The sequence below is a fragment of the Lepidothrix coronata genome, unplaced genomic scaffold (genome assembly GCF_001604755.1).
Source record: "Lepidothrix coronata isolate B3197 unplaced genomic scaffold, Lepidothrix_coronata-1.0 Scaffold114, whole genome shotgun sequence".
Classification (NCBI taxonomy): domain Eukaryota; kingdom Metazoa; phylum Chordata; class Aves; order Passeriformes; family Pipridae; genus Lepidothrix; species Lepidothrix coronata.
In genome coordinates, this window is record NW_016690294.1 from 2127692 (window position 1) to 2153414 (window position 25723).

Sequence of the window (25723 nt, forward strand, 5' to 3'; positions counted from 1 at the left end):
TAGAGATGCTTTAAAAATCCAAAGTCTCTATGAAACAGGACTTGGTTCTGATTCAGGGTGTACAGCAGACTCCTCGGAGCAAAAATTATTCCCTTAGTCTGTCTGACAACTTGAAAGCATACTTGCTGCCTTCTACCTAGGAAATCATGTTCTTAAGGGTTTCAAAATTGTGGTGCTCAAGTAATTACAGTATACATGACCTAATAACTTCACCAACTTTCTTCAGAATCTTCAACCCTAGTTCAAGCAAGCACTCCTTTGTGTCTAACTAAAGGTGGCAAAACTACAGACTGGAGGAAGGTTTGTAGTGTTGTGATCTTAAATATATATTAAATTGCAAATGTAGTAAGTACTCACAAAACAAGAAAGTGTAGCTGATGAACCTAAGATGAAGCAGCTGAACCTAAGTATCATAAGGGAATTCTTTTGTTAGCTTCTTTGTAATGCAGATGTTGCTTTTTAGTGAGCCTGGTTTTTTTTTTTAATGTTGAGCTAGTGAGAGTCCTGTGTTTAGCTAGCAGCCAATACATTGCCAAATTTCTGTTGGTGTAACTTCTCAGTGTAGTAGGTTACAGTATAATTATATAGCTGACAGCTTATTGTAATTTCTTTATGTTCTCTTCTCACATTCCTGCCATCTTGGGATCAGAAGGACAGAAGAATTCAGAGGAAGAGTTCAAGAATAGCGAAATAATGACAGCAGAATTAATGGAAACAAATGTTTCTTCAGGGTCATCAGTTAACCAGTTCCTATGATGGTGCCAAGGATATGCTGCTATTTTAGGCACTGTCTTTCAGAAGAGCTGTAATTTTCTTATGGCTAGTTATCTCCTGTTACCATCAGTGTTAACCCTACTGGCTCAATTCAATTCTTCCTTGTAACTTCAGTCCAATTATATTAATTCCTACAAAAGATTGAATGGGATGTGCATTTAGTGAACTGTTGTATAATGGTGCTATGCATTGTTTAATATAAAATACATCTCAATTCTACATAAGTGAACCATAACATGAAGAAATGCAACACTGGTAATAACTTTATAGTTTAAATTAACCTCTATCTGTGAATTCTACAATACACCTTTGCTTCTTTTAAATTTGAAATGAAATTAATAAAGTTTACATATATTCACTTATGTAGGCAATAAAGGGTGTTTCAAATTGCCATAAGTTATGGATAAAATATGTGTCATATTTCATGTCCTAATTTTTAAGGAATTTTTTTTAACTGCACAGAACAGACATTAAGAGAGCAACGGTTGTTATCCCACTTTGCCTCAAAACTTAACAAAACTTCTCTATTCTAGACTTGATTATATGGCAACATATCGTAGTGTAAACTTTTAATCCCTGAATAAAATTACTTTTTAAATCAAGAGAAGCTACAGGAAGATGATTATATGTATCTGTACAACATTTTAAACTCACTAACTCTAGGGGACAATGAGGAATGGAAAATGATGGGATACAGCAGTAATTCTTCAGTTCCACCTCAGTAACCCTGCAAAGACACACCAGGGAGGTCACAGCAAAGCTTACCTTAATATTTTTTTTTAATAGATGGTGACAGTCACCCTCCACACTGATGAAGAGCATTGCTACCATTTCAGCAAGCAGGGCTCTTGCTGTGTGACTGCACTGCCAGGTGAGGACCCCACACTGATGGATGCCACTGGCATGCTGAGTCTCTGCTCCACAATGACACCACAGCTTGGAATCCAGCTTTGCACTGAGTTGGATATAAAAATTACCACTGTCACGGCCCTGGAAACAAGATATCCATGTGTCTCATTTATACAAACGTTTTGTAAATTAGTAGGAACTCAGTTAATGACTCCAGCTCAATCATCTGGCTCTGCCAAAAGTCTGGAGCAAGGGGTCATTAGAACCATGTCTGTTACAGCACAGTGTTTGGGGCTGTTCCAGGAAAATCTTCCTGTGGTTTTTAGAACAACAACTTCCAAATCCCTTTATTCGTGCAGGATAAATTCTCAATGGTATTTCATTAATTCATGCCTAAGAGCATTAATATCTCAGTGTATTATGTCATCATCAGTCTCAGCCGCTCCCCATCAGAGTCCCTGGCATGGGAAGGGATCCCAGCCCGGGGCAGCCTGAGTGCTTCAAATGCTGCTGGAAAGCACAAAACCCTCAGCTTAGCAGCAAGGAGATTCAAAGGACCATCCCATATAATGCACCAGCTGCTGCAGTCATCCTTCTGGGATCCCAGATGCAGAAAGCACATTCAGAATAGGGAGTTCCATAAAGAAAATCCTTCTACAGCAAAGTTTGTGACCTGGACCATTTCTTCCTTGGGTGCACACCTCCTTCTGTATGTTGGAGTAGGAGCCCTGGCACAATGGAGACTCTGCACTGCCAAACACTTCGAAGTTTAGACAGCAAAAAACCATCACTGAGCCCAAAACCATCAATGCATATTAAAAGCTCTGATTCCCAAATAGAAGGCAGCAGGTTATGGGCTTTTCTAATGGAGCAGCAGGATCTCTGCAGACAGCAGTGAACAGCTATCTGGAATAACTGTTCTAGTCCTCTTGTAGCATAAGAATTGTTTTAAAATAACATAATGCTTTTGAACATTCGGCCTCCATGATTGCTTAAGAGAATAATTCCCAAAGGTTAATGAGGTTTTCATGAAAATAATTCATTTTAACTCTCTTTAAATACACCTCTTTGCTGCCTTTTTTTTTCTTTTGCATTAGCAATATAAATAGAAGCTTCTTAGCTTGTATTTTTCACACCACTCATTGTTTAAAATACTTCCCTTTTGTTTCCTATTACTTAAGTTCTTTCTAAGCAAAGCCTTGTTTTCAGCCTCTCTCCAATCATTTAGTTGCCCGTCTCCAGAATTACTTTTCATCAGTATGGTTTAAGAGATAGGGCAAGAACAGAATTATAGGTGAATTGCTGATGTTGATTTATGGATGGGAGCTGTATTTTCTATTCTGGGCTCCTCCTGGCCCCCATGGTCTCACATCATGTTTTGTTTTCACAGGATCCCTTCACAACACACTATCCCACTAGGCTGATCATAGTAAATAATGACCTAAATAGTTATGCTTAATTTAGAGCCCTGCAAAGCCTACAAATACTTCCAATTATTCCCTTGAATGTGTGCCCAACCTTGCATTTGTCAGCACTGCATTTCATCTGCATCACACTGCCCATTTATTCACTTTGTTAACCCAGGTCAATCACAATCTTCCCTAGTTCTGATTAACTGAAGTCATTCTCTGTGAACAGCAAACAGTGCCACCCCTCTGACAGCATGTTCATCCCGTTTTCAGATTGCACCAGTTGGGTGGAGTGTTGGGGCACTATACCATTAGCCTTTTGCCATGCTCAAAAAATTGAACATTTAATCCTGCTCTACCTCTTAGTTTCTAAGGCACAACTACTTTAGCTCTCACTTCTTTAAAACTCGTTTGCTTTAATGGCTTCTTGGTAGGGATATTTTTATAAGGACTTTTTAATTTTTAAATCCAAATAAATTACATCAACCATTCCCTCTAGTCTCAACAGCTGCACGATTGACTTAATTTTAGTATGTTAGAGAGGCACAATTTCCTTGCCCTAAGCAGTTACATCTCTTTTGGCAATGTTTTCTCTGCACTTTGTGCTTAAATGTGGATCTGCTGGATGTCAGACCCAAAAAGCACTTCACTGTTCAAAGTGAAACTTTGGTAGAATTTAGGCACTGAAATCCCAGGTACAACAGGCATTATCTCAGGGACAGAATTGATTCTAACCTTGCAGACATGTATATTTTTGTCTCTGAAGACCTTTTCTCATCCCCAGTTTGGTGTCTGTGTTCACAGCCGAGTGAGCCAAGGCCAGCCAGGCCCCCTGAGCAGGGTCACTGCTTTGCTGTGCTCACCAGTGCAGCCTCTGAATGCCACAGGCCAGAAATCAGGTTCCAAAGGAGCTCCTCCCCTGCTGAAGCTCCAGCCCTGGCAATGACCACAGCTGGTCTGGAGATAAGGGAGAAGCCCCTGAGTCCAGGTAACTTTGCAGTGTAAACACCAGCACTGGAGCTCCACAGCACCCACGGATCTGCCCCCCCTCCAGCTGGACCCCTGCAGCAGCAGCTGCATTTGAGAATCTCTGCAGACCTCTGTGACCCATGTGTATCCCTTTGCTATGGAAAACAGGCTGTAAAATTTCTCTCAGCTCTTTGGTTTTTAATCACGTGGCAGCTGAGGGCTCTGAGGGGTCCTGACTCCTGCCTGTACACATTGCAGAGCTCCAGGGGTTTGATGTCCATCCTGCACAGGGGGCTGTGTGAAGCTGCAGAAGGGCCACACTGTGCCATGTTCAGTGCCCTGTGAGGCTACTGCTAGAACCCTTCCTGAGGAGAGAGTCAACCATAGCTGAAATGACCCATGACAGGGTTATCTCCATGAAAAAGCCCAAACAAATGCAAGTTTATACAAAACAGTAAAGGTTTCCAAGCACATTAGTGGTTGCTGGAGAGCCTGGAGTTTTTTCAGAAGCTGGGGTGGAAGAAGAGTACAGGCAGATAGAGAAGAAAATAAAAGGACACTATAAATCAAATGAGGTGCAGGATTATTTTTGCCCTTTCTCATTGCTCTCCATTCCAGCACTACCAGCTGCTGCCCCTTCAAGGCAAGACAGAAAAATCTCAGTGGTGTCAATCTGTCTGGGTAATTTGACAAAAATATTTCAGAGAAGCATTTCTAACTCTTCAAACTTGTTGCTTCATGTTTATGGCCTGTCATTGCCAGATCACAATATGCTTACAGAAAGCAGTCCAGGAATGTATCATTTCTAGCATGTCTTGAAATTTTCACAGCACACTTTCAAAACCCAATTTAACCAAAACAACCTCCTCAAAGGACCAAAACTCTTACCACTCACCAAAATCACGGAAAATGAACAGTCAAAACTACCAGCAACAGAAAGCTGATGAGAGACTTGCCTTAGCATAGGTTTCCCATGTCTCCTAAAGCCATGAACACACCCTTCCTTGAGAACAAGGCTGATTAGTGCCAGCAAGGCAGCACTGCCTGTCCAGAGGAGCTGTTAATGCACAAGTGCTGTACTCACTCCTCAGCAGCACTTCAGGGATCTGCTCTATGTCCAGTCTTAGAAGTTTTAAAAATATCTGCAGAGACAATGTTCGTCTCATATTTAAAAGATTACAGTCCTGAATGAATACTAGAATCAAGCAAAAGTATAAATAAAAGTGACAGCCATATATAAAGGCTAACCCACAGTTAAGGACAGAACTGCTCCCCCAAAGTGCTGTGTACTTTGCTGAGGACCTTTCATCATCCAGTTCACGGTGGGCACACAGAAGTTGCTCAATGCAGATGCAGAAAGTTCAAGAAGCTAAATTCTGAATAGCCTGACTTCTAAAGTAAGCAGGTAGCTGCTGCAGGGAGTTTCTTCAAGGTCTCAGCAAAAGTTTGATGCAGTTAACCAGCACTTAGGAGATTACTTGGTCTCCCCATGTCAAGATAAGAACATGTTACAGGCTGCTTATAGTTATAAGTGTTCCAATTAGGTCAACTTGATTATTGTTCCGTGGTTTGATAGATTCTGTATTTAAACTAATTTCAAATACTAATTTTTAGACCTTTTCCGTGAACTAGTAAATCAAGTGCAATTTACTCATGGAATTATTCTTTTCTTTCTTAATGCTTCTTCCCCCTGGCTTGTAACTTTAATTAGAACCTGCTATCTGTTCACAGTGGTAATGGTAACAGTTGTCACTAGAGTACAGAGGCAGAGATTCATCTCATAGTGGCACTTTGACATTAAAACCTGACAGTCTTGCTGGCTATGCATCTGTGAATACCATCCACTAATGCTTTATTTCCCTGCCACCCTGAGCTCCACACTCCAAACACTAACAATCTGATTATTTTTTAACCATCTAATAAAGCGTTTTTCTAAACACTAGAAACTGTGCAAAAAATAGCTTCATTTGAAGATAAATACCTGCCTGAAAAGGTTATCCAGCCCATCAAGATTTCTTTCTTATTACCATAGATTTTCCCAAGGCAGTATTGTTTCTTGAATAATTATTGATCTAAGCAATTGTGTGCTAAAGCAGTCTGATTCACTCATTAAACATACACACAGAAAAGCACTTGGTTGCCCTGGTAAAAACAAACAACTCCTTTCTGCCCACTCCTCAACCCTTCCCTAAAATATGATGATTACGTTGAAATGTAATCAGTTAATATTTGATTTGCATTTGTCAGGAAAAGGAAGCATCAAATATATTTCTTTGGAGCAGAGGAATTAGGATCTGGAAAATCGTCCAAATAACACTAGCCTTGTTTGGTTTGTTTCTTGACACACTGATTCAGAAGTTTCAGTAATTTGAAAGGAGTCTTCTAGCAACTAGCTGCAAGCAGTGAGCTCCCAAAAGCTTGCCAACCTATTATTTAGATAAACTTTTCCTTCCAATAAAAACTAACTTGCTTTTCATCATGTGATATAGAAAATTGTATCTGATTAAACGTATCAGGAACAGAACAGCTTTCAAGGTCTCTGTTCACTGCACAGACACAGACAGACTGCTCTTGAAATGGTCTGCACCCCTTGTGTAAGAGTCAGCAGCACCAGCTGGGAACAGGGCTGTGAAGGTATCCTTTGGCAGATGCTGCCACTTAAAGGACCTTTTTTTTTTACACTGACTGATGTACCCAGTGAATGGGACAAAGTTGCATTTAGCCTCCCACATCTACAGCTCTTCAGGCACACAGCACCACTTGCCTATAGAAAAGCTGCATTCTGCTGAATGAATGGTGACAGTGCTTAAAACAGGCAAAGGAAAGGGTTCCTGCATATCAAATATTCAGTCTTCAGTTGTCCTCACAAATAGGACAAGAGAATAATCTAAAGTGTCTCCAAGGGACAGGGCAGTTCAGCACTGTCTGCTGTGTGCCAGACAGTGAAGTACAAGAGGTTATACCCCTGGTGAGGAAAAGTGGTAACTCCAGACAAATGAAGGCTCAACAGCTGTGACTCTGCAGTCTGGGAGTTCTGGGTGCAGGAGGCACCAGGGCTTCTGCACAGCCTGCTCTGGTTCCCTGACCATGGCAGGGGAGGTGGAACTAGATGACCTTTAAAGTCCCTTCCAACCCAAACCATTCCATGATTCTGACTTACTGAAAGCATCCAGTTGAAAAAAGCCAGTACTGGGAATGAAATTCAATTCACTAACTCCTACATTTGAGAGATCAGGAAGATACCTGGTTACCTTTGGTGAACTATGGAAAAACACTGTGGCCTCCTGATACAACCCTCTGTGAATTCAGAGGGTTTGTTTCAGTATTTCAGTATTTTTTGAAATACTGAAAGATTGTCACAATCATCCCATTGTAGTTATGAGTCAGTACACAAGCAGGAGTTCTGCTAGAACAGGGAGTGGCAGAGCATGCAGGATATGCCCAAATAAGTTTTTGCCTCAATTTATGCCAAGACAAAATTAGCATATTTTGATTGAGGTCTGTGAGATTATTCCAGTCCTGCACCAGTTAACAGGAGCAGAGTGAGCTTTGCTGGCTGGTACCACCTATTTCTTGCCATTCCTCTCTGTTGCTCACCCCCTCTGTTTAATTACCTTATCACAGAGCCAGTGCTGTTCCACATCCATGCACTCCTCCTTGTAGCATCACTGCTAAATTTAATGCTCACTACTTAATCAATTTTCTCTCAACAGGTAAGGAATAATTGAACAGTTGGGGGGTGGGGAATGACAAGATTGAGTGTGTTGTTTCCTCGTAGGAAACAAGACAACTCACCCATTTATGTTTATGCATAATTCAATTTATTCCATTAGCCAAATGACCCTAAGAGTAAAGAAATCCACGTCAACCCATCCAGTTGGTAGAAAATAACAGGTACCCTGTGCTCCAAGCCCAGCATTGGGCCACAATAAATAACATTTTCAACCAGAAGAAAAGTGAAGAGAGCAGAGGACAGGAACTTTTGCAACATATTTCTCTGTTGTCATCTTTTGTTCTGCCATCAGCAGCAGAATGCTGTTCATGACAGCAAAGCCCACAGTGAAGCCCTGGCCCCAGCTAAATCAATGGCAAAAGTTTTTGCTGACTTCAGTGAGCCTGTGATTTCTCTTCTGAATCATCAGGAGAATCTTTCAGTATTTCAGTTTGCTGATTCTTAGACTCAGGTAACGGAAATTAAAAATAAAGGCAAAAACTACCTCAGTTTTGCAAACTTAGTTCCAACCATGGAGAAATGCTTTGTTTCTCTTCCCCACGTGTAACCTTGTCCGGGTGCAGCCCCCCAGTAAGTGCTGCCTCACAACAGAGCACTCGCTGGTTTTCACCCACTAGATCAATACCTGTCTAAAAGTATTTACTCACCAAAAGGGCTGTGATCCTTTTCTTTGTCACCCTTGAACTTCTGTTCTGCTCTTGAATTTTTTTTGCTTTTTGACACAGGTTCTTCTTTTATTTCCTGGCTCTTGCTAGCCTCTAATAGGGTGTTTTTCAGTTCTTTGCTCTTCTTTGCTCTGACATTTATTACAGAGTATACTTCATAGCTTTTCCACTTGTCTAATCAGAGGGTTGGTCCAGCAGTGAAATTGCAGCTGTTTTAAAATGCTACCTATAAACACACACTTTATCTTCAGTTCCTGTTCACAGCAGCCTAAAGGAGACAAGAAGATGATGATCAAAATAGGAAATGGAAAAGACTGATGGCAGTCTTGTTTTATAGAAACAGAAGAAGAATAGAAGGGCAACCAAGACATCCAGGTAATCCACTCTCTATTGGAATAAGGCAGAAGTTATTGTATCATACTTCTGTGAATGTATTCAACCAAACAACCTATATTCTGACTAGCAAAGACTAAAGTGATGAAAGAAGCTGGAATAAAAGGATATTAAATAAGCCCTGTATAGTTGACTGCAATATTCACAGCCTTTGGAATCCTTTATCTTTCCTGCAATTGGCCACTGACACACCATTTGTCTTTAGAGGAGCTTGTGCTTTCGTCCAGCTGTCTGAAAAACAGATAAACCATGTTCACAGTCAGCAGAGACTTAAAACCTGTATTCTTAAAGCAGTATCTGGAGCAAAAAGCAGTCCTTCACTTGCTCCAGTCCAACTGAAAGCTTTTACAGAGATGGAGATGCAACAGGAAAATTAAGGCAGTCACCCTCCTGACATCTCGGGGTTGATGTCCCTGCTTTGAATCAGCTGGGGAGGATTTAACAACAGAAGCCTCATCTCCAGGGAGAATGAGCCAATTCCAGCAACACCGGGTGCCCAGAGCACATTGCCAGTGCCCCCTCCTGGGCCCTGACACAAAATGACCACCAGAGTGCCTGGTTTGGGAATGAGTCTCACAAGAGAGGTTTCTTTTACCCAGTGCCCCGAATTCCATGTAACATACCTCCCTTCTGAGAACTGATCTGCTACAGCTTGTTCCAAGAAGGGGAACAGTGTCTGATTTCACATTCCAGACAGCACAATCTTTACCTCTGCTCTGACCTCACTTCTCCTCATGCTGATGTGCTTCCAGAGGCTGCTAACCTCTGTTCTATTGCACAGAGGTAGCAGCATTTACAGTCCAGATTTTGACATGAGACACATACATGAATTTAGAATAAAACTGAAGGGAATCTCTGTCAATGTAGCTGAAAGAATATGAATATCTTTTTTTTCCAAAGGTATCATTTTAGCATATCTTGACACAAAATGGGAACCTTGACAGTGCTCTCTTACACAACGAAGTGTATTAATTAATTCACTCTTCCAGATTTCTAGTGGCAGTTACCTATTTCAACCTTAGCAACTAGTCATACTGATATAATTACAAAGAGTACATGGTGCACAGTGTATGATCAGAAGCATATAATATACTTGAAGTGTAAAATGCTCCAACAATAAAGCTAGAATAAAAGTATTGTTTAGTTGTTGGCACAACTGGTGCATTTATAGTTGCATCCAAATAGCTCTGACTCTGAAATGAATGCCTGTGCATATTTTTTTCAATGTGGTGCATATTGTTTTTCGCTTTTGAAGCCAAAGGTTAAAGCCAGAGAAAGGAATATTTTGAACTATAAATATATTGTAGCTTCTGCTGTTTCATGGGGTTTTTAACTGGAGGGGTGTGTAGAGGGGATAATGAAAACCTTTTACCTATGCATGTCTGACACGTGATGAACAACTGCACAGAAACAAAAGACAACTTCCTTCCCAAGTAAATCCCTGTATTTTCTGCTCAAAGTCTACTGAAAGATAAGTTGATACATAAAACCTGAAATGTCATCAGTTTTTTTTCCTCCATCATCTTTCTAGACTCCAAAGACCATTGCAGTCAATGAGCACATGGCTTTTGATTTGAACAGGTACTAGGTCACCACTCTGCTGTTACTACTTCAGACTCTTTGTGCTCTTATTTGCTACTCCGGTGTTCTACCTCATCCAGAAGTGTGGACTGTAAACTTTCTGGCAAGTGACCACATCTTCCTCTGCAGGAGCAGAAAGGACAATAGATGTTGACAACCTCAACACAAACAATGATGTGCCATCCTTTGCATTCACTGTCTGACACTCCAACAAGGTCTGTACATCCTCAGCATCTGCTCCAGTCTGCATAACAGGAAAAGCTCGTTCAGTCAATGACTTTGCCAAAAAGAGCCAACAGCTGGGGCCTTACAGAACTGTGAGAAGATGAAATGACACTGGAGCAGTGTGTGTGGAGCTCAAGAATCCTTTCTATACACAGGACTGTACGAGCAGAGCCAGGCACAGCACCATTTTATACAGCCTCGGGGTTTCTACACTTGTCTGCCACAGCTGCTTTCTTTCCAAGCTTTCTCTCTCATTCCAGAGCCAGGAGCAAACCCAGGTGAGTGTAACCAGCCAGGAATGTGCTCCTGGTTTGTGCTGTTCTCTCTCTAAGCTTGTGCAGTACCAGTGTCCAATGCAACACAAACGACTCAAAGCCCATCATACCACTTGTAGCCTGGCAGCTGTGCAGACCCTTTTCTCCTCCAGCAATAAAATGTCTGCAGCTGACCTTGTACTAGCCTGGTTTTAAAAGAGAATTGCAATGAGAATGGTGTCATATCAGGCCCCTCATTCTACTGCTGTAGAAATCAGTATTGAAGTCAATACAAGTTCTGCCAATGAATCTTTAACTTTGCTTAAAACTTGGTTTTTCACCACTTGTCTGCCACAAGCCATCACACCCCCTGCCCTACCCAAAGAAATATTAAAGTTAATTAATTCATGTAAGATCTGGTAAGAGAGAAATTCCTGGCTTTGGATTTAAGGGTAGCTCAACCAATTTGATCACCCAAAACTTGAACAAAAAATAAAACACTGCAGAATCTATCCACAGACCACTAAGAGACAAATTTCAGTCCTGCAGGGCTTAGGACTACATTATTAATAGTATTCTGTAGGTTACCAGCTGATTTGTCCACATTATTTCAAGGTGACTGCATTTTTATGTAGCATATGCCTGACACCATGGGTACCATTACTGCTACCATGTAATGCCAGTTTTCATGGGTAATTAATTGATAAATGACAGCCAACTCCTTCTTAGCTGCTACATAAGTCTGTTATTAACACATTTAATTCAATAAAGAGTGGGATAGTGCAAACCACAGTGAAGGGCAGAGGATCAGTTTGTTCAGTCTCATCCCTGAGTGCTGCAGGAACAGCTCAGTGCTCTCTTACCGTGGGTCACCTGCACTCAGGAGGAAACCAGAAGTAAAACCAACACAAGCCCATTCCTTTCCCAGAAGAACTTAACATTAACATGAGGAAAGGACAGAAATCTCAGAGGCCTGTCCCTTAAGGTTATTCCCTGCAGCTGCAACACAAAATATGAGGAAAGTGAACGCTCTGAACACAACATGAGCCCCTGGAAAATAAAAATTTACCAAAGGGAAGAGGGATGACAACAGAGCAACAAAATTCACAGAAGAAGAAACAGAAACAAAAATTAAAAAACAAACAAACAAACAAAAAAACCCAACAACCAAACAAACCAAAAGCCAAACACTGAAGCATGCTAAGGAGGGTGAGAATTTTAATGATGCAGTAAAATAAGCACAAGTATTTGTCCAGTGAGAGATTTAATTATGAAGACATAATGGCACTGAAGGAAGGATCCGAAATAGATCCTCCTTCTGTGGTGTGAAGAACAAAGAGCTGGTGGAAATCTTTATTGTAACTGATTTGGTGTATTTTAAAGTAAACCAATCCTGCTGAATTTCTAATTAAAATAATCCATTAACATCAACATTATGAAAGCTCCTTTTTACTTTTATGAATCCAAATTCAACTTTGAAAAGGGGGTACCTAAAAACATCTGTTATGTTGACGCTGTTGAGGTTTCACAACAGCTGCATAAAACTAATGTAAAATGAAGTTATAAAATTAACATATGCATTTCTGAAGTGTATTAGAATTATACTGACAATGCTAACCACAAGTCCTATCCTTCCCTGGAAAACTTTTAAAGAAAGTCTCCCCTAAACTGTCACTCCATAACTAAAAAATAATACAAAGCTTGTCTAAATGTTCTTTATTATAAAATAAACTGAATTTACTGACCTTCTGACAGAGGTATCTCCAAGAGGAATCTATGTGCCTGAGTTTTTGGTAGAATGCCAAAATGAAAGAGCTACATTTTCAAAGGTGTCTTTAGGTAGCTAGATAGCTTTAAACAATTTACTGCAGTGAAAATCTATTGGCCAAATTCTTGACTGAGTCTTTATTACAGTCCTGCTATAACATTGTGGCATTATTGATTAGAAATTATTGTGACTTGACTCAGATTTAGGAATACAGTCAGGCAGCTCTCTAACATCAACCTTGTAGAGCTCTTTAGTGATTGTTTCAATATCAAATAAATAAATGATAACTGAGGCAAGGAATTTCAATTAATTACACTTTTTTTTTCTGTACCAGCATTTCTTTGACAAAAAAGTCAAAGTTTTGGGATTCCTGCTCAGAAAGAATGAATACAGATTAGCTGCAATTGTGTTTTCACTTCTGATCTCAATTTTGGGCTCTTTTTTTACCTATCTTTATTGAGATATAAGTCAGACTCTCTCCTCACATGCATCTTCAAGCCTGTGGGGAGGTTCAAAGTCACAGTTATTCTGCTGTATTAATCCACAGAATGCAGATAAATTTAATGTGTACCTACTGGTGCAGCTCAGAAGTGAAGACAGTTGGGAGAACACAGACAAATCTCCCTCAAGACCTTTGTTTTAAATACTTTTCCAGAATGATGAGACAGATGCTTCCACTAATGATTATCTTGTTTAACTGTTCGTGGTCTCTTCCCTGGAGCAATTTGTCTGAAGAGAGACTTGGACAAGCAAGTCTCTGGTACCCTGTTGCAGATGAAAGGCTGTGAGCAAAGTCCTTCTGCAGAGAGAGGAGGGACCAGCACAGGCACCGACAGCAAGCTGGGGACGAGCTCTCTGGGGTGAGTTTGTTTGAAAGCTTTTAAAGAGTTTTAAACAGCTGCTTCCTACCAGGCCCTTTGCAGGCTTCGGCTCCAGGAGCAGCTGGGAGGAAGCCACAGCTCAGATCCACACTCAGGGCAAACCTCCAGGGCTGCCTAATGAGGGTTGGGATCTCTCTGCCCCTGTAAGACACGAGGAGCAGCCAAGCAATAAACAACTGGAATAATTCTGTGCTTAAACAATGGTGTCTGGTGTCATTTTAGACACTGAGTGAAGACATCTGCCCAGAGAGCATCCCAGATGGGACTTCAGGGGACCATTCTAAGAGACAGAGCAACTGCTATTGTATGTCTAATTCCTTTAAACAGAATACAGAAATTTACAGTGTCTCCATATTTATTAGCTGAGGCCACGATCCTTAAAACATCACACAATATTTAATATTAATCACTGCAAAATTATATGCAAAGATAAGGATTTGCACTCCTGCTGATTTGAAGACATAGTAAAATATGTAACAGTGCTTGTGAACCTCACAATTTTCAGAAAATCCAAAAGGCTTTCATTCATTTAACCTCATCTTAGAACATCTTGCCTCTCAGATATTTTTCTGTTAGAGACACACAACCTTATGAAGAGGTTTAGCAGAAAAAAGTGAGATATTAAAACCTTTGCTATTTTATATTCAAATACATTATCCTTCAACCAAGCAAGGAGATAATGGTAAAAATCTTTTTATGTTTGTATTTAATTCTGTGGTTTTAATTTGAAATATTGTGAATTATGAGTCTTCATCTCTGCTTCAACCACATCTGTATTCTTAAAAGCATAAACCAGTTACCATACAAGTGCTATACCATACTATACCATACCAGAGGAATTCTGTCAAATTTAAAAGAACATATTACAGTTCAGTGTCAAAACTAAATACAACATATAAATACACATCTCACACCTCTTTTAAAGTTCCAGCCTTTATTCTCAAAACATCAGTGGCTTTTTTAATGTCCATATCTGCAGAGACTGTCACTTGCAAAAGGGCTGGTACACACAGAAGTGGAAACCTACAGAAGGGTGATGGGAGGGTGTACAAAGTGGTACAAAAGGAACAATTCCTCTCTGAAGTCCCAGCAGAAATGGAAGATGAGTGTTTTAGAGTAACTCAAAATCTTACCATTTACCTGCTCAAAAAAGACCCAGATCAATCCAGTCTCATAATAAACCTTTTCATCTACAGAGTTTGGGGATGAAAAATAATCCTCCATGAATGTACTTGCCTGTCCTTCTGGAGCTGAGGAGCAGCTGGGGAGGCAAACACACACTGGTCCTCTCCTTGCAAGCTGCACCTTCCTCAGTTTGTCTGCTCTTCCACACAGACTCAGGTGGCTTTTAAGTGTCATCTGAGTCCTCCTCAACCAAAAGCAAATATTTGAAGGTATGGTTTTCTATTCCAATCACCCTCTCTACAAGTAAGGGATTGAGAAGATGACAGCCAGACCCACAGGCTGCTCTGTAGCTCCTGCAAACCACACCATGGACACTCCTCCTGATGCCAAGGGAGCGAGCTGGGAACACTGGGCTGGACTCAAACTTTGCTCTTCATCATGAAGCAGAGAGGGGTCCTCTGGGAAAGATCAGGTGTGCTATTGCCACCCTCCAATATATTTAGGAATGACAGGAAAGAAGACAAGACTTTAATTTGCTGATATCTTGAGAGTCTCAGTTTTCATTTCTATCCTTCTCTTCTATCTGAATTTTATCCATTACAGTGTGGGAAAATTTTTAACACCAATCTTGGGCTGCAAAATAAAACCTAGGTCAGAAGTATTGATTACTTGGCATTCACTGCTGACAGTGTCAAATAGGTGAAGAAGATGAAAACCTACCTTGAAAGCATAGTTACGAAGGTTATTTAAAATAAAACAAAACAAAGGCCTGAAATGTCAAAGACAACTGTAAGAGAAAGGGTTGGACTGTACTCAACATTGCATTGCCACTGGACTTCTTGAACCTGTGTCAAATGCTAGAAATAAATTTACCTTCAGCTGCAATTGAGGATTCCTTTTTTCCAGATAACATTGCAGCCAGATAAAAGCAGATCTGTCAGCTTCACAGGTGGTAGGAACTAAAAAATCATGGCCATTGAGGAGACAGGAGGCTGGACTTAAACCTTCAGGAAGATTTTCCAATAGGGATGCTCCTGTTCAGAAGGAATGTGTCTATTTATGCTACAATCATTCTGTGATATGTTGTCTGTGTTTTATATGACACTTTCAGAAATATATCAAAATACATCTGGTTTATCTTTTACTGAGTTCTGATGGATTATCAGAGGTACCTATGCCCACTGTATGTATTTATATATATAAATAGATATAAATATATAATACAAATGTATACATGACTTCGGGATTTACCTATTTTTTTTCTTTTTTTTTTTTCCCCAGGGAGAAAGTAAATCTATTACAACAGCAGAAGGTAACTTTCAACTCCAACATCCATGAGTTTCCAACCGACCAGTTTGTGGCCAAAAATGCCACAGTGTGAGAATCCATTCCATAACAGTGGAACACTAATTCTGAGCCACAAGAGGCCACCCAGCAGTGCCTGAGGTGATGTTCATCCCATGCTCACAGGGGATACAAGTGTAGGCAGCTTTCAAGTCGCCCGTAGTTCAACACAATTAAGTGAAATTCAGTGGTACATAAACCACACACAGGCTGCTGACACAGGACTAACATGTGCTCTGCACATAAAATACAAGCTTGCTGCTGAGCAATGAAGAAAGTGAAGGAAGAAAACACAGCAAAGAGCAGAAATGAGGACATTTCTAATTAATATGGTGGTTTATCAGCAATTTCACTCTAAGATACCAGCTCAATAGAGTCAAGGTTTCTGCTTTCACCACTGAGCTGCTGTTTGGATGAGTGTTTGTTGCTGTTTCCAATTTCATCCTGCCTGAAACAGAAGCTTCTGTGGTTGGTAGCACTGAAAAAACAAATTAAAAATTTGAAAAGTTATCTTAGTGGAAAATATTCACTCATATACCACAGCTTTGGTTTGGGTCAGGCTTCCTTTGACAGTCTCAATTTAACCTTTTGTATCCTAGATTTTCCATTCTCCATACTTACTCTTAGGGAGCACCACCACAGGTTCACTGGGTTGCAGACTCAAAGGAGCTCAGATGATCAACATAACTGCACCACATGAGGAGGATGTTCCCAGGACAAGTATATCCTGCATTTCCATGAATATTAGCTACCTCTGAATTAAGCAGCTAATTGCTGGGAGCTGCACAGTCACACCACTGGGCACTCAGATGGACTCAGCAACTCTGCTGAGGAGCAGAACTGCCTGGCAAAGGCCCACACCACAGACACTGTGCCATTCCTGCCACTAGCACTGTCTCAGTTAACTTTGTACAGCATCACTCTGCAACACAATTATATTTGTGTGATTATGAAATGGCACAAAGGTCAAGGGTTTGCTGCTGATCAAATTTAGAGGTCAGCACCAGACTCCACTGTGGTCAACTTCGCACAGTCAGTCTAAGGAGGCTGCTTTACCTTCAGAGCAATTTTTTAAGCAATAGAAATCCAATCTAGTGAAATAACTGTCACAGAAGGATGTAGTGAAGTGTTGATGGCAGCATAAATGACCACTTAGGTCTGGAAGACCTCGTCACCTCTTCCTAGGTTTCCTGGGCTCAAAGTCAGTCACACATACTTTAAATCATTCATATGAGAAACTCAAAGATTTTGAGTGTAACCCTCATTGTCATGTAAAAATAAAATAAAAATATCTACACCAAGAGGATCATCAGGAACTCAGCAGAAGCTGCTGCTTTCATCACATTTTAGCATTTCTAGAACAGGCTACTGGACCCCAGCCCAGGCTCTCTTTGAGCTTACCAGGAGCTGGGAAACCCAGTCTCCCCTGCCTTGAATAGCCCTTCTGCTCTTCAAAGTCCATATCCTCAGGAAGGCAGAGTTGTACCTTTGAGAATAAGAGGAGCTAATAAGGAGCCTCTGCACAGGCTGTGAAATCAATGGGACCAGTGAGACACTGATGCAGGATTTTGCCATTGTGAAAACAGCTGCTTCTGTCTCCAGATCCAAACTGAGCTCTGTGACATCCCAGCAGCAGCTACACCTGATTTCAGGACTAAACTCTCCATTCAACTGCTGCCTCGTATACAGCAAGCAAAGATCACAGAGCTAATAAAAAGTTACACATCGAGCAGCTGTACTAATATGGTTCCCATTAACTTCTCTCCCCTCTGCCCCCCAAAAGCCTTCTAACTCCTGGTTTCCTCTCAGCTTGTAGTGAATTGTGCTGACACAGGTAAAGAGGCAAATAGCAGCAACCATTTGCTCTCTTGCACTGATTCTGCCACAGAGAAGCACAAACAAAGCCTTCAAAAGGCCTGATCCAACCCCTGTCTGGAAAGCCAACCCCATTCTCACCAAGCACATAAGTAACACATGTCTAAAGAAAGGTCAAACATCTGTGGGTAAGACATACATAATCCTCCACAAACCCACCAATTCATCATCCTTGAGCAAATAATATAGATATTTTACTATTAAGGATTTAATTTCTTAGTTCAGCCAGGAATTTACATTAGTTACTCCAGGAAACCTAGTGGGGGAGGGAATTGTGAAGGCAATAGCAGAAGCTGCATGTGCTTAAACCACTTGTGTAAATCTCTGTACAAAGCCATACATCCTGAATGCTGGGGGAAGGCAACTGTGATAGAGAGCATCTGGTTTGGGAGGAGCTGTAGCACAATGAACTCTTTAAAGTGACAACCCAAGTATGGCAAAGTGCATTGCTCAGATGAAGCCCACATGCTACTGCTGTTAGGAGATATGCTCCATGGAAAATGAAAATTAAACTGAACAGTTTGGCAGGGTGGAAATTTTGTGAAAATTTCCTAGTTGTGTGCAATAAAGAAAATTAATTTGAACACGGGAGGAGAAAATAACTCAGAAAGTGATTTAATGGTCCTACAGGATGGTCCAAACCCTCAAAGCCTCCAAGATGGGAAATATTTAGCATTCCACCACTCCAAAAAATCACTTCCTTGGACTAAAGACCCTGGGTCACAAGTTATTAGAAAGCTCCAAGAAAAGGATGGCATTGCAGTCGTCTGGGTGCTGGGAAAAAAATCTTTCTGTCACGTGTAGGCCAAAAGCAACCACATACAAAAAAACCAAAATTGAATTTGGGGAGATACAGGCCTGCAGAAATAACCAAATGCTGTTTTGATCTGTGCTTAGGTAGGAGAGAAGGAATGAGGAGTGGTCAGACGTTTGGGCTGTGCTGTCAGAAGACGTGCTGTAGCCAGGCTTCACAAGGTATTTTTCTCAGCTTTCTTTGTATCATAAGAACAACAGCAACAACAAAGAGAACAACTAGGAAAGACTCAGCAAACATGGCACGGGGGCAGGAGGATGAGGTGTCATACAAAATAAATAAAGAGCAGTGAGCCAGACCACATCAATAATGCAGGGCAGCAGGAATGTCCAGGAGTGAGCCTGTGCAAGGCTTCTGCAATTAAGAAAAGAAAATCCTTTGACTTCGTGGCACGTCTCCTGAGATGCATATCCCATGGCTACAATTAAAAATATTGTTTGGCTTGGTTGACCCTTTCTGCACACATACCCTGAGCTTTTAAAGTATTTGTTTTTTAAGGTGAAAGGAAGAGATCATGATGGTAAAAGAGGTCAGGTCTGGAACTGAACTGAACTGGAAGTTGCTGCTGGCAAATTTCACTTAACTTTTTTTTTCTGAACTGCTAACTTGACTGTTAAAAAAAAAAAAGACAAAATTATTTTCTTTCAAGGCCAGATTCATATTGGCTTTTCTCTTCTGTTTATCAGTAGATTTAATTTTAGTAATTTGATTTAATTAAAATCAGTGTACATATCTTTTCAGCTTAACACCTTCAAATGTTCAGAACACAGATGGACATCCAACAACCAGGAGGGCTCTCACGATGGAGCCTAAATGCTCTCACAGCTACTTACAGTCATGCCCTGCCTTTTCCAACATTAGCCACAAACTTTGCAAGACTACCATAAGAAAGTGAGAAGCCACAGGCAACCATTTAGTGAAAAATAGTAACATAATACCTCTGGTTTTCTCTCTCTATTACTCAGTGACCTACAGCACTGGCAGCAATGTGTGTAAAACTACATCTCTGGCACAGTGCTATGTGTTTCCTACAGCCTTCCACGCAATTCTACCCAAACTACTTGAATACATGAATTTATTTCTTTCTGCAGTTGGTATAAATCAACCTAGCTCCAATAGAGCTAATAGAACTATACTGATTTATGCCAGCATACATTTTAATTTAAAAAAAGTTTACCGAGCCACAATTTGATGCAGAGACATCATTGATTGTTTTCCCTTTCTGCAACTTTTCTTCCCTTATGTAAAGTAACAGCAGAAAGTTCACAGTGAGGAATGTAAAGTGGCATGGGCACACCAAGAAAAGGAATCTGATGTTCACAGAAGATGCATAATAGTGCTGATCGTGCTCATTTTATAAATTGCTTTTCTAATCCCTCCATATTTCTGTATTCCATCAACCAAACTAACATCATTAATATTACTTAAGCTTTGAGAGGTGTAGATTTTCAGAGGCCATGGGTTTCCTATGAGAGTTTATTTTACAAAAAGTCTCCTCTTTTCCATTATACTGAAAACTAAAAAAAAACCAACAGGTTGATTATGGCATTCCATCATATAAATATGAACAAAAGAGAAATACCTGTCCATTGGTCTGGAGGTGTCTGGCCTTCCATTGCTCACCTTCCCATGGCATTTGAATGCACTGCAGTAATCACTTCTCAGTTTTTTCTCAGCTCTTGGAAGACAGCATGTCATGACCCAATGATTTTTTAAAAGGAATTGAAAAAGTAAGTCTGAATAGTTTGAGAATAAATTACTCCAACATGAAATGAGCTCTTATTCACCAACACTTACAAATAGCTTAAGCAAAGATAAAATAATGTGTATCATAATTAATATTTTAATTTGCTAAGAAAAGCTAAATAGTGATTAAACCCCTTCCCTTCCCCCTTCCCCTGATAATAATGAAGAGGCAGTTTCCAGAGAAGCAGAGCAGCCAGGAGCTTAATGTGGTTGATTAAGAACATGTTTCCATGGTGGCTATTATGTCCCTCTTTAAAAGAGGAAAACAAAACCGAGCCTTATTTCCTTTTAGAACTACAGGGTTTCTTCTGTCTTCATGAGACAGACAACAAGAAAATGTTTAGGGATAATTAAAGGCAATTAGGCTCATCAAGGCTCATTTCTGGTCTAGCTCCACTTCTCTTCCCTACAATGAGTACTAATTGCTGCTTCAACATCCCAAGTAGCATGGATTACTTTTTTTTTTTTTTGTACTTCCACAACAAGACTATTTGGTCATTACCAGCTTTGACAGTGAGAATAAGTGACTCTTGATTAGCTTTTTGTTTGCTTTTTTAAAGATTTATACAACGTCCTATTGAATCTGATAATAGAGAATAACAAATTAGCACACAGCAATTGTGTACTACCTTCTGCTAGAGGATCTCCAAGTTCTTTTGAAACATTAATGAATTAATTCTCCATACTGTTGTGTATAATGGGTATCATCATCATCACTTTGCGGACTACTGAACACAGACACAAAGAGGTTGGGTGGCACATTTAGTGTCACAGTCAACATGTTATGATGTTGGTCTCCTGATCATACACAACGGAAATATTGGCTTGTTTGCCATAAACATGCCTCCTGTGTACCTTCTGTTACATCTGGGTTTGATTCATTGACAGTCAGGTAATTTAAGGTATTCAAATGCCTAAACTTCAAAGAAAGTTTCCAGAGGGAAATTAATAAAAGGCAGATACCCAGAACTACATAAAGAAATATTCAAGTGCTTCTATATTAAGTGTTGCAGGAGAGGATATTGGGGAGTTCAGTCATTGGAAGCAGAAAAGGTTCATTACCACAGCTCTAGGATTATGAATTCCTGACAGAGCAGCAATGACTGCTCAGCTCCCACAGACCCCTCGTGTAAAACTGCAACCCACCTGCCCAACCCAACAGCTCTGCAGCCCTGGAAGCACTTGGTTCACACACACACTCAATTTTTCCACCAGAAAGTGTCTTTCTTTAATGCTTCAAAGTCCAGAACAACCAAAGAAGAAACTTGGAAGAATCACAGAATATTCTCACTTGGAAGGGACCCACAAGGATCATCTCATGCATGACTTTAGGATTTTGGATATGCTTTCTTGACTTTGAACATTTTTGAACATAAATCAGCATTAATCAACAACACCTCCTGCAGCACTCAGAAATGGCTAAGGTTGCTTGCATGGACAGCACAGAACAGACTCAGCTGACACACTGATTTCACTTCTTTGTACTCAGCAATTTGTTCACGCATCACACATCCAGTACCTGTGTATGAAATAGGTGCCAAATCCCCACCAAAGTCCAGTCTGGATCCACAAATTAGGCAACTGTTTGATCTTCTTATCTTCTAGACCTGTCTAATAAATACAAGCAATAGGTTAGGCTTCTCAAAGACCAGGAGTGCTCATCCATCACATGTAAAACCTGGATACAATTCTCTGCCTTGAAGGGACTTAGGCTCACATGTCCAACCTCCCACCCCCCTATTTAAAAAGCCATAAGGGGGAGGAAAACAGTTACTTAACTCTTGTTGAAAATGTTTTGTTTTGAAAAACATTTAATAATTAAAAATAAAACAAAGAGCAATACCTTTGCCACTTGCAAACTGCCCACAGTGCCAGCTGTACCCCTGCTGGTGGCTGGCACACCGTTTCAGAGGCAAGAGAAGGGCCCAGCTCCAGAGAGGATGAGGAGAGGAGTGTACCCAGTCTGACACATGCTGGCTGACTGCTCTGGCTACACAAACACCACGGTGTCAGCCCCCATTCCACTGTGCTGAGAAGGGGTTTGGGATCCCAGCGTTTCACAGACATGACAACACACACAGGTCACTCCAGGCAGCTTCAGTGGCACAGGAATTTCCTGTATCACCTGACTCTGTGTCTATGAAAACCCACCCAACAGCAGGATCGTGCTGCTACTTCATTGTCTTTCACAAACACTGTTCACAACAGTTCTGCAGCTTTTAAGTGTTCCAATTCTTCTCTGCTCCCCATAACTCGAGACATAGGATTATTACTGACATTAGTTTAGCTACACCTACTTATGGTTTCTCTAGGGTCTTGAACAACAACAAAGGAAACAATATGGACACCAGGTGTTCTGCAAGTATTTTAGCTGGTACCTTAATGTTCATATGGAAAGGGATTATATGCAGTTTAAATAGACGTGGCATTACCACTTCCTGTGGTGAATTTCTTCAAGTTAAAGGGTTTATTTGGTGCAGAAAACTATGCATTACAACAGACACAGTGCAGAGAAGCAGTATGGCTGGAAATTTCAAGCAGTAAGCTGTGCTTTTGTACCACAAAACGGTGAGGTTGAGAGCTGCAATCTCTGGCTCCAAGCACAGCTGTCTCTGCTGCTTTTCATCAGTCTTTGCTCAAGGTAAATAAGAAAGACCATGAAAAATGTCTTGGCTGTGATCAGACCATTTCTCTCCTAATAATAAAAATGAATGATCTGCACAACCTTTACTGGTTCAACTAAACCCAAGCAATAATTAAGTTGCTTAAATCAGAATGAATTTTCTACCCACTTACATCCTAGACCTCAGTATACCTTCGTTCTTCCGGACAGTTATATCTCCCCAAAGATATTAATATAACTTCAAATGGCCTGTCTGAGAAAAATGGCACAAACCTTGCTTTGCAGCTTTGCATATGAGAGTGTAGTATATTTACAACTCTCAATCAGGTGTGTTTTAGGATGAAAAAGCGGGATGATTTTCTTTTTCTCCAATGAACTTCAGTGTATTATACAGGCATTGTGAAAGCAAGAAGAACCCACTTGGATTTTCTTAATAAAAGGAGTATGATTTAATAAAAGAATATAACACCTCTCGAAATGGCCAGAGATGAGTAAGAGTGCTTGCCCCATTTCAATAAAAGAAATATTTCCCTCACTTCTCCCAAGCTGCTCCCATTCTCAGCCCATGCTCTTCCACACCAGCAGTGTCCTGGTGCAGCCACAGGATTGGCTACATGGGGCACTGGATTCCTTTGGTTCCATGTCATTTATAACCAGGAATCCCGGCTGCTTTTAATCCAGGACTCCCTGAACACCACATGGTGGAAGGCTCTGTGGAATTCGCCCTGTGCAAACCCTCCCATGGTTCTGCCCCTGGAGTGCAGGATCCAGGCAGGTTTGTACAGCAGACAGAGTCAGTCTGCCAGTGTTGGTGTTCTCTGCATGAGCTGCTGAGCTCTGCCCAGTTCACCCACTGCTTTCCACTGCTTTGGAGGCATTTTCTAGCAGAAGGTTTATGTTTTCTGATGATGACAACTTGAGGTCTCCTTTCACTATTCCAACAGCTACATAAGTGTAATTCTTTTGGGGCAAATAATCAAGAATCCTATTACTTTTCTCCTATCCAGAAATTCATTTAAGGCTCACATATTTTGATGTTTTTATACCCCCAGCCTTTCAGCCCCTGTATCACACCTCCAGCAAGGCACTGAGCATTACCCCCAAGCTGACTGCAAACATCATGGCCTTTTATTCAATTACTTTGACATGGGGTCCCTATGGAAGTTTATGAGGAGGCAATTTCAAGACCTACATCACATGAATCCAGTATTCTAAACATTCTTCCCTTCCTTTGCCTTTCTTACGTGTCCAAATCAGTTTTGCTCTTCATGGGCTGTCTGTGGTGTTCCTGCAGGCAGGAGCCCGTGGCTCTCACATCCCCACAGCACACACAGATCCAGCACAATTTGGGCTGTGCACACTTGGTATCATTCTTAAAAAAAACACCAAAACAAAACCGCTTTCTATTCTGCTTCCCAAAACAATTCTTTACGTAAATATGACCTTAGTACTTACGATGAAATGTATTTTTGACACCTCTCCAAAAGCCTATGAAAGGGACAAGTAACATATTGCCATGCTGTAATTAAGGGTAGGCATCCATATTTTATTTAAAATGAATGGGGATTTTAGAATAAAGGCTACAGGACATCTGGTGCCTCTCACAGAAATCCCCCATACTGGGAAACAAAGCACATATTGATCTATCAGATGGAGGCAGTACAAAAAGGGCAAAAATTATAATAACTGGGGGAAAAGTGCTTCAGATTTCTGCTTCTAGCTCCCAAGTAGGGTACCTCCATTTTTTATAATAGGTTTTACCACATATTTTTTACTTTACTAATTAATATATTCTAGGGATGCAGAAGCTGGGCACAATATGAGTAGATACACAGCAATACAGCAGGAGTGATTTACAGCATGTAATTTCTGTGAAACAAATCAGCACCTGACCTACAGTATCTATATTTTTATCTGTCTGAAGGAGATAACATTGTTTGTGAAGTACATCACATTTTTTATCTTGCTGTTACACAGATTTCCCTTGAAATGACTGGCTCTTGTATCACTTGTGAATGGATGGAAGAAAGGGAAGAAACTTAGCATGAGAGCTTTCCTCCTCACAAATACAGCCTTAATTCGACTTCACCTAGTGAAACAACTCTGTTATTAATAGTTCTTGAAGAGATCCCTAGCATTTTATTTTTAATTTGTCCATGATCAGAATCCAGATTATGCTCCATGATCATAATGTTGATTGCTGAAGTCACTCATATATTTCAATTGCAATTATTACTCAGTCACATGAGTAATTACTGGGAGAATTTCCTTTAATCCTGAAACTTTTCAGAGGCCCTTTCAGCCTTCAGCTTCTAACTCAGTTAAATGCTGAACTTCTATTCTGCCCCTCCTGTTCTTCCCTGACAGTTTTACTCTTGCTGTTGTTCTCATTGAGTGGCCTGGTTTCAGGACACATTTGAGACCATTAACATCACAACATGGAGAAGGTGATGAAAGTTGTTAAAATGTAAATTCTGTTATGTAAATATTTCCCCCCATTTTACTATAACGCCAATAAAGGGAAAAAAAGGCCCAGAAATGCCAAATTAAATACCACTAGAATAAAATTAACAGAAACCAGCTGGAAAGACTTACGAATTTAGATTTTCTTCCAGTTTGCTTTGGGATTTTAATTTTTTCTTTAAAGATGGATCTATCAGTCAGAAATTTGAAGTGACTATCCATGGAAAACTGG

General features: G+C 40.5%; 1 long non-coding RNA gene across 2 annotated transcripts; it reads right to left on the reverse strand.

Moving 5' to 3' along the window:
* Positions 1 to 805: 805 nt before the first annotated feature.
* Positions 806 to 25723, reverse strand: LOC108502220. Of its 2 annotated transcripts, none has more exons than XR_001876378.1 (6): positions 25624 to 25723; positions 21925 to 22016; positions 20242 to 20337; positions 8382 to 8667; positions 1540 to 1764; positions 806 to 905 (listed from the first exon to the last, which is right to left on the reverse strand). It is a non-coding gene; the product is annotated as an uncharacterized LOC108502220 (long non-coding RNA). The 2 variants fall into 2 exon arrangements; XR_001876379.1 differs by having other exon boundaries at positions 21925 to 22012; positions 25624 to 25646.